The sequence below is a fragment of the Anomaloglossus baeobatrachus genome, chromosome 5, assembly GCF_048569485.1.
Source record: "Anomaloglossus baeobatrachus isolate aAnoBae1 chromosome 5, aAnoBae1.hap1, whole genome shotgun sequence".
Classification (NCBI taxonomy): domain Eukaryota; kingdom Metazoa; phylum Chordata; class Amphibia; order Anura; family Aromobatidae; genus Anomaloglossus; species Anomaloglossus baeobatrachus.
In genome coordinates, this window is record NC_134357.1 from 511,705,326 (window position 1) to 511,713,418 (window position 8,093).

The window sequence follows — 8,093 nt, forward strand, 5'->3', positions numbered from 1 at the left end:
ATCGGCATTTTGATGTTGGCTGCCTCTTCTCTACTGGATGGTGACGTAGTAGGGTTGACGAGCCAGGCTCCATCACAGTAAGCGTCCATTGTCCCCAGAGACTCTGTTCAGCCAAGTGAGTGGATTGTGGTCAGTAACCACTGTGAATTCCCAACCATACAGATATGGCCTTAGTTTCTTAAGGACCCATACTACAGCCAGGCATTCCTTTTCAAAAGTCATATAGGCTAGTTCTCTGTCCAGCAGCTTTCTGCTAAGGTAGGCAATGGGGTGGTCCTCCCCAGCTGCATTCACTTGGCTGAGAACAGCTCCTAGTCCATAAGAAGATGCATTGGTCTGCACAATAAACCTCCTCTTGCAGTCAGGAGCAGCCAGAACAGGGTCGCAGTCCAGGCTGGAAGCATCCTTCAGCAGGTTAAAGGCCTTGTAACAGGCTGGAGTCCAGGTCACTACTCTGGGCATTGTTTTCTTGGTAAGGTATGTAAGAGGCTTGGCCACAGTGCTGAAATGAGGAACACATTTCCTGTAATAACTGGCAGTGCCCAAGAAAGCCATGACTTGCTTCTTTGTTTGGGGTACAGGTCTTTGCTTTGGTGCACCGTTGGTGTGGTCTCTTTGTTGGTGCACCATTACGCCCTCATATTTGTATTTGAAAGTCTTTAGTCTTTATTGACAGCGCTCCATTAGTGAAAGTGAGTGCTGTCGAAAATCAGCTTGCATGTCTGATTTTCCCAATCTTACTAAGTGAGCGCTGTCAATCAACACAAGGGACTGGCTTTCATATGCAAATATAAGGGCATAAGGGTGCACCGAAGCCCACTCATTTGCATATTAAAAATAGATTTTTAAGGGAATATTAAAGGGGTTGTCCAGTCTAGAATGACAAGTCTGCAGTCACTCTGTGTGACAGCAGATTTGTAAATCCTTCCATGTGTGATAGAGTGACTGCAGACTTGTCATTCTAGATTGGACAAACCCTTTAAGCTAAACTGTGTATGATTTTTGTAGGGGAATCGTAAACATTTATGTATGTAAACAGAAAAATAATTTTAGAAATGAAGAATAGAGAATACCAGTGCTCAGAGGCAAATGGATTAATTGGTTATTACTAGGAAAAAACTAAGATCTGTAAGCTGATTATGTCGGGAACAGTAATTGACATGTGACCTAAGTCTAATGTGAAGCAGCTAATAGTGAAACACTCCGCGTGAGAGTGAATTAAGAAACAATTGTAAAAGTGCCAGAAAACTATAGCGCTTACAGAATTAACATGGTATGGGTTAAAAAATAATGACACATGCGGGGTAAAAGAAGAGGAACTTACTTGTTTGGAGGATGCACCAGACTAGATGGAAAGATGAGCATGTGCCCTCAGCTGAAGATTTGTACTGCGCTGCAAAGGTAACAAGTAACGTAGATGGCTGTGTTGCGGCTGGAAAAAGTTTTCCTCGAAACTGACAGTGTGTGCAAAGAATGGTGGTATTCTGCGGGGCCATCTTCAAGGGGTGAATGCTAACCCAGTAGGAAGAGAGGGTTGCGGTCAGGAGAAGGAGTCTGTATCCAGGAACCCCGGCCAGCGGCTTCCCTGGATACCGAGACATGCGCGTGTGAGAAGAGCGTGTGATGTCACAGAACTCAAACAGACTACGGAAGCTTGTGGAGGGCAAAAAGTGTCCCAACTCGTTTCAGAGGTTCAAACGTGCCCCACTTTTTGCCCTCCACAGGCTTCCGTAGTCTGTTTGAGTTCTGTGACGTCACACGCTCTTCTCACACGCGCGCGTCTGGATATCCAAGAGAGCCACCTTACATAGATGTTGTGTGCACAGACTCATAGTTTTACGTTGTCAGTAAAGCCTGCTTTACACGTTACAATTTATCGTGCGATTGCGTTTGCAATCGCACCCACCCCCATTGTTTGTGTGGCACGGGCAATTTATTGCCCGTGTCGCACAATGTTGTAACCCCCCCCGTCACACGTACTTATCTTCCAAACGACCTCGGTGTGGGCGGCGAACATCCACTTCCTGAAGGGGGAGGAACGTTCGGAGTCACCGCGACATCACACAGCAGCCGGCCAATCGAAGCGGAGGGGCGCAGTTGAGCGGGACATAAACATCCTGCCCACCTCCTTCCTTCAGCATTGCCAGCGGCCGCAGGTAAGCTGCAGTTTATCGTTCCCAGGGTGTCACACAGAGCGATGTGTGCTGCCTTGGGAACAATGAATAACAGAACGTTCGATTTTTAGAAAATAAGCGATGTGTCAACGATGAGAAGGTGAGTATTTCTGCTCGTTCATAGCTGTCACACGCTACGATATCACTAACGATGCCGGATGTGCGTCACTTACGACGTGACCCCGCCGACATCTCGTTAGATAAATCGCAGTGTATAAAGCCCGCTTTAGGGATGTGACCACTTAAAGTGCCTAGGGCAGCATGGAGGCCAAATACGGCCCTGAGTATGACAGAGTGATACCATCTGCCTTGTACTCATTAACAGTTTATCCTGAGGTAATGATATAATGACAAGATCACTGAAATGATGTAACAAGTTACATAGCTACATAGTTACATAGGTTGAAAAAAGACCTAGGTCCATCTAGTTCAACCTTCCTCCACCAGTTCTACATTTGGTCACTAAGTCATTTTACAACCAACAATGTTGTGTGTACTGAGGAAATCATCCAGTCCTTTTTTAAAAGCTGTTATAGTGTCTGCCATTACTACCTCTTGTGGTAGGGTATTCCACAGTCTGACTGCTCTAACTGTAAAGAAACCTTTCCTATTTAGCTGTCGGAATCGGTTTTCTTCCACTCGCAGTGAGTGCCCCCTGGTCCTTAGTACTGTCTTTGGAAGAAATAAGTCATGTGCCAGTGCTTTATATTGACCACACATGTATTTATACAAATAAATGAGATCTCCTCTGAGATGTCTTTATGTAGCAGTGCTGAATTGAGGTTGAAATGGTATTTTTTAGAATTCAGTTGATTTTAATGACAAGAAATGACTTTACAAGTTTTTGCAATTCATCTTCATTACAATATAGAGTTAATGCAAAATCACATCATAAAACTGAAGTAGTAAAAGTTGTGAAAAACAAAATTTGTGTCAGTCCCAAAACGTTTGGCTCTTGTATGCTGTCTTATCGTCTCCCACCTTCCCAAGTGTCTGTGCTTTGTGTCCCCCTTTTCCTTTTATGTGTAATTGTTGTTCCCATCAGACTCGAATAGGCAAGGTGCTTAAAGGGAACCTGTCACCAGTTTTTTGACTATTAAACCAAAAGTGCCACCTTTGCAGCTCTTGAGCTGCATTCTATGAAGGTGTACCCTGTTGCTTTCCCCACTTGCAGACCGCCATCCTCCTGTCATGAGTAACACGCCACCGTCATCCTGCTGGCCAAGTCTCGCGCAGATACATCACTGGCGTGCGCGAGGGAAACTGTTTTCTGTGCGAGACTTGGCCAGCAGTGTGAATGATGACGGCGGCGTGTCAATCATGACCGGAGGATAGCGAGCAAGGCCAAAAGGAGGGACAGGAGCCGAAATAGAGCCCGCCCATCTGGCCAACACAGCTCATTAGCATACAAAACGGTGAGATTTTATAAAGTTCTTTTTGCGGTCTGCAAGTGGGGACAGCAACAAGGCGCACCTTCATAGAATGCAACCCAGGAGCTGCAGAAGGTGACACTTTTGGTTTAATAGTCAAAAAACTGGTGACAGGTTCTCTTTAAGGGTTAAAATTTGGGTTTTTGGACTGAGGCGTTTATCTGTACCTCTGTTTTTCTGGTGTTTAATAATTCAAAGATTTTTCAATTGTTGTAAGAAACTACAATATTAAGTCTCATTGGCATCTGATTTAATTGTCATTATTTTATAAGCAATAGTTTGATATTGTTATCTGAAATTTTTTATAAACTTTTGTGACATTAAAAAACAAATATTGCAGGAAATGTCACTCTCCTGGACTTACAATGAGAGAACTGGCTGCCTTATCTCAAACAGGGATAACTTTTAGACATTTAGTTTTTTATTTTAAAACTCAAAAGTTCTTCAGCACAGTGTGTTATTGATCAAGCTAATTACTGCCAGTTACCCAGAGCCATGTATGTTGTTGTCACTTTCACATAGTCCTAGAAGGAGGGAGAGAGAGATAGAGAGTTTGATCAGGGGATTTAAATCCATGGTGAACCGATTCCATGATTATTGAAGTCTTTAGCTAAATTAAAGGGGTGGGCCGTGGTCAAAATTGAATTTCATTCTAAATCCTTCTATTTGATGCTAGAATCTAAGCTTTTCTCATATACTTGTATTAAACATCCTCTGCCTTTCCCTAACTACACTAACTGCTATTCTATTTTTATTGTTTATATTCCTTGTCTGATGATGATTCAGTTAAGAATCTCAGTGCATGCCGGGATACTCAAAACAAAGCGTCATTAGAGCAGGGGGCAGAGGCTGCGGTCACCGTCACAGCACCTGCACCCTCCCTCCCTTGAAGTGTCATCAGGGGGCAGAGTCATGATGCTCATTGCAGGCGCTGGTCTGTTCCTTCTATGTCCCTGCTGTGTTCTTGCTCTGTCCCTCCCTGCGCTGTGCACTGAGCGATCTTCCTCTTCCCTAATACACATCGTTCACACACGGCTCCGCTCCATATATGTCGAACATGCACGGCTGTGCTCAATACAGCTTGTACACGTGCGGCTCTGCTCCGTACATCTCGCACATGGGTGGCTCCGTACATACACAGTTATTATTATTATTATAGCGCCATCAATTCCATGGCGCTTTACATGTGAAAGGGGTATACATAATAGGGACAAGTACAATAATCATAAACAGTACAAGACACAGACAGGTACAGGAGAAGAGAGGTCCCTGCCCGCGAGGGCTCACGGTCTACAAGGGATAGAGGAGGATACAGGAGGTTAGGGTAGAGCTGATTGTGCGGCGCTGTATCAGACTGAGGGTTACGGCAGGTTGTAGGCTTGTCGGAAGAGGTGGGTCTTCAGGTTCCTTTTGAAGCTTGGCAAGGTAGGCGAGAGTCTGATGTGTTGTGGCAGAGCATTCCAGAGTATGGAGGAGGCACGGGAGAAATCTTGGATGCGATGGTGGGAAGAGGAGATGAGAGGGGAGTAGAGAAGGAGATCTTGTGAGGATCGGAGGTTACGTGTAGGTAAGTACCGGGAGACTAGGTCACAGATGTAGGGAGGAGACAGGTTGTGGATGGCTTTGTATGTCATGGTTAGTGTTTTGAACTGGAGTCGTTGGGCAATGGGAAGCCAGTGAAGGGATTGGCAGAGAGGAGAGGTCGGGGAGTAGCGGGGGGACAGGTGGATTAGCCGGGCAGCAGAGTTTAGAATAGATTGTAGGGGTGCAAGACTGTTAGAAGGGAGGCCACAGAGCAGGAGGTTGCAATAATCCAGACGGAAGATAATAAGGGAATGTATTAGGGTTTTTGCAGCTTCTTGGGAAAGGAATGTACGGATCCGGGAAATATTTTTGAGTTGGAGGCGGCAGGAGGTGAAAAGGGCTTGGATGTGTGGCTTGAAAGAGAGATCAGAGCCTAGGATTACTCCCAGGCAGCGAGCGCATGGCACTGGGGAATGTGAGCAGCCATTGACATTGATGGATATGTCAGGTGGGGGAGCTGAGAGAGGAGGAGGAAAGACAATGAATTCTGTTTTGTCCATGTTCAGTTTTAGGAATCGAGCAGGGAAAAAGGATGAAATAGCAGACAGACATTGTGGGATTCTGGTTAGTAGGGAGGTGATGTCAGGTCCAGAGAGGTAGATTTGCGTATCATCAGCATAGAGATGATACTGAAAGCCGTGGGACTCTATGAGCTGTCCCAGGCCGGAGGTGTAAATGGAGAACAGCAGGGGTCCAAGAACTGAACCTTGGGGGACCCCGACAGATAGGGGGCGAGATGAGGAGGTGGTGTGAGAGTGGGAGACGTTGAAAGTTCGGTTGGATAAGTATGAGGAGATCCAAGATAGCGTCAAGTCTGTGATGCCCAGAGATGAGAGAGTTTGTAATAGAATGGAGTGGTCTACTGTGTCAAAAGCAGAGGACAGGTCCAGGAGGAGGAGGACAGAGTAGTGTCGCTTGGCTTTTGCGGTTAGTAGGTCGTTAGCGACTTTGGTCAGGGCAGTTTCAGTGGAATGATGGGGTCGGAAGCCAGATTGTAACCGATCAAAGAGAGACCAGGAAGAGAGGTATGAGGACAGTTCAAGATGGACATGCTGTTCCAGTAGTTTTGAGGCATAGGGGAGAAGTGATATGGGGCGACAGTTTGACACAGAGGATGGGTCAAGGGAGGGCTTTTTTAGGATGGGTGTGATTGAGGCATGTTTAAAGCATGAAGGGAATACACCAGTTGTTAGTGATAGGTTGAAGAGATGGGTTAGGGCTGGGATGAGGACTGCGGTGATGTTGGGGGATGAGGTGCGATGGGAGCGGGTCAAGTGCACAGATGGTTAGATGTGATCTTGAGAGTAGAGTGGAAAGATGTTCTTCTGTCATGGTGGAGAAGCTGGATTTTGAGGAAGAAGGCTGAGTAATTGTGAGGAGTGGCTGTGGGGATTGTGGGCCAAAGCTTGCTCTGATGTTGTCAATCTTCTGCTTGAAGAAAGAGGCAAAGTCTTCAGCTGAGATGAGGGAAGAGGGAGGTGGTGCTGGAGGATGGAGGAGAGAGTTGAAAGTGTTGAATAGCTGTTTAGGGTTGTGGGATAGAGAGGATATGAGGGATGAGAAGTAGGTTTGTTTTGCAGTGGTGAGTGCAGACTTGAAAGTGGTGAGAGCTTGTTTGTATGTAAGGAAGTGCTCAGTGGAATGAGACCTCTTCCATCTGCGCTCAGCAGTTCTGGAAGCCCGTCTCAATTCTTTAGTCTGACTCGTGTGCCAGGGTTGTCTGTTGATTGTGCGGGTCTTGGTGTGTGTGAGGGGGGCAGCTGATTCGAGAGCTGCAGAGATAGTGGTGTTGTATAAAGTGGCAGCAGCATCTGCATTGTTTGAAGAAGCAATGTCTGCAAGAGGGAAAAGAGACTGAGAAAGTGAGTGTAAGTCAAGGTGATTCAGATTTCTGCGGGGGTGTGAAGGTTTGTGGAGAGGGGGTTGTGTACTTGGAGAAGAGAGGGAAGAGAATGTGAGTAGGTTGTGGTCAGACGGGGAGAGGTGAGTTAGAGAGGTTAGATAGGGAACATAGGCGAGTGAAGATGAGGTCCAGCGTGTGGCCATCTTTGTGAGTAGCTGCAGAGGACCACTGAGTGAGGCCGAAGGAGGAGGCGAGTGTTAGAAGTTTAGCAACAGATGAGTGAGAAGTGTCAATGGGGATGTTAAAGTCACCCATGATGATGGTGGGGATGTCGGTGGAAAGGAAATGTAGTAGCCAGGTGGTGAAATGGTCAAAAAAGGCAGTGGCTGGCCCTGGAGGGCGGTAAATGACAGCCAGTTGGAGGTTGGAAGGGGAGTAGAGTAGATGCGTACGGAGTGCACCTCAAAAGATGGGAGAGTAACAGAGGGTGGTAGTGGAATTGGGGTAAAGGAGCATTGGTTGGACAGGAGCAAACCAACTCCTCCACCATGCTTGTTACTGGGGCGGGGTGTGTGAGAGAGTTGGAGACCGCCATAAGAAAGTGCAGCAGGAGAGGCAGTGTCAGAGGGGGTGAGCAAGGTTTCTGTGATGGCAAGGAAGGAAAGTTTATTAGTGATAAAAAGATCATGAATGTAGGATAGTTTGTTGCACACAGAGCGAGCGGTCCATAGAGCTCCTGTTAGTGGCACTGGGGGAGCTGGGGCTGGGTGAATATGTATAAGGTTAGAGGTTGCGGAAATTGGTGTAAGAGTGTGGATGGCAGCTAGATGTGACAATATCACCAGCAGTGAGGAGAAGTAGTGAGAGTGTTAGTAGGTGGGAGCAGGAGAAGCCATGAGGTGGCCGTGTGTGTCTGGAGACACTGGGTGTAAAGTGGAGGAACAGATCTGAGGAGTGGATGAGATGGGTGGGGAGGATGAAGGGAGAGATGAATAGCTCATTACTGGGTGTAGGGATTAGAGGGGAAGATAGAAAGTGAAGTATTATAGAGGTGAAAGCAAA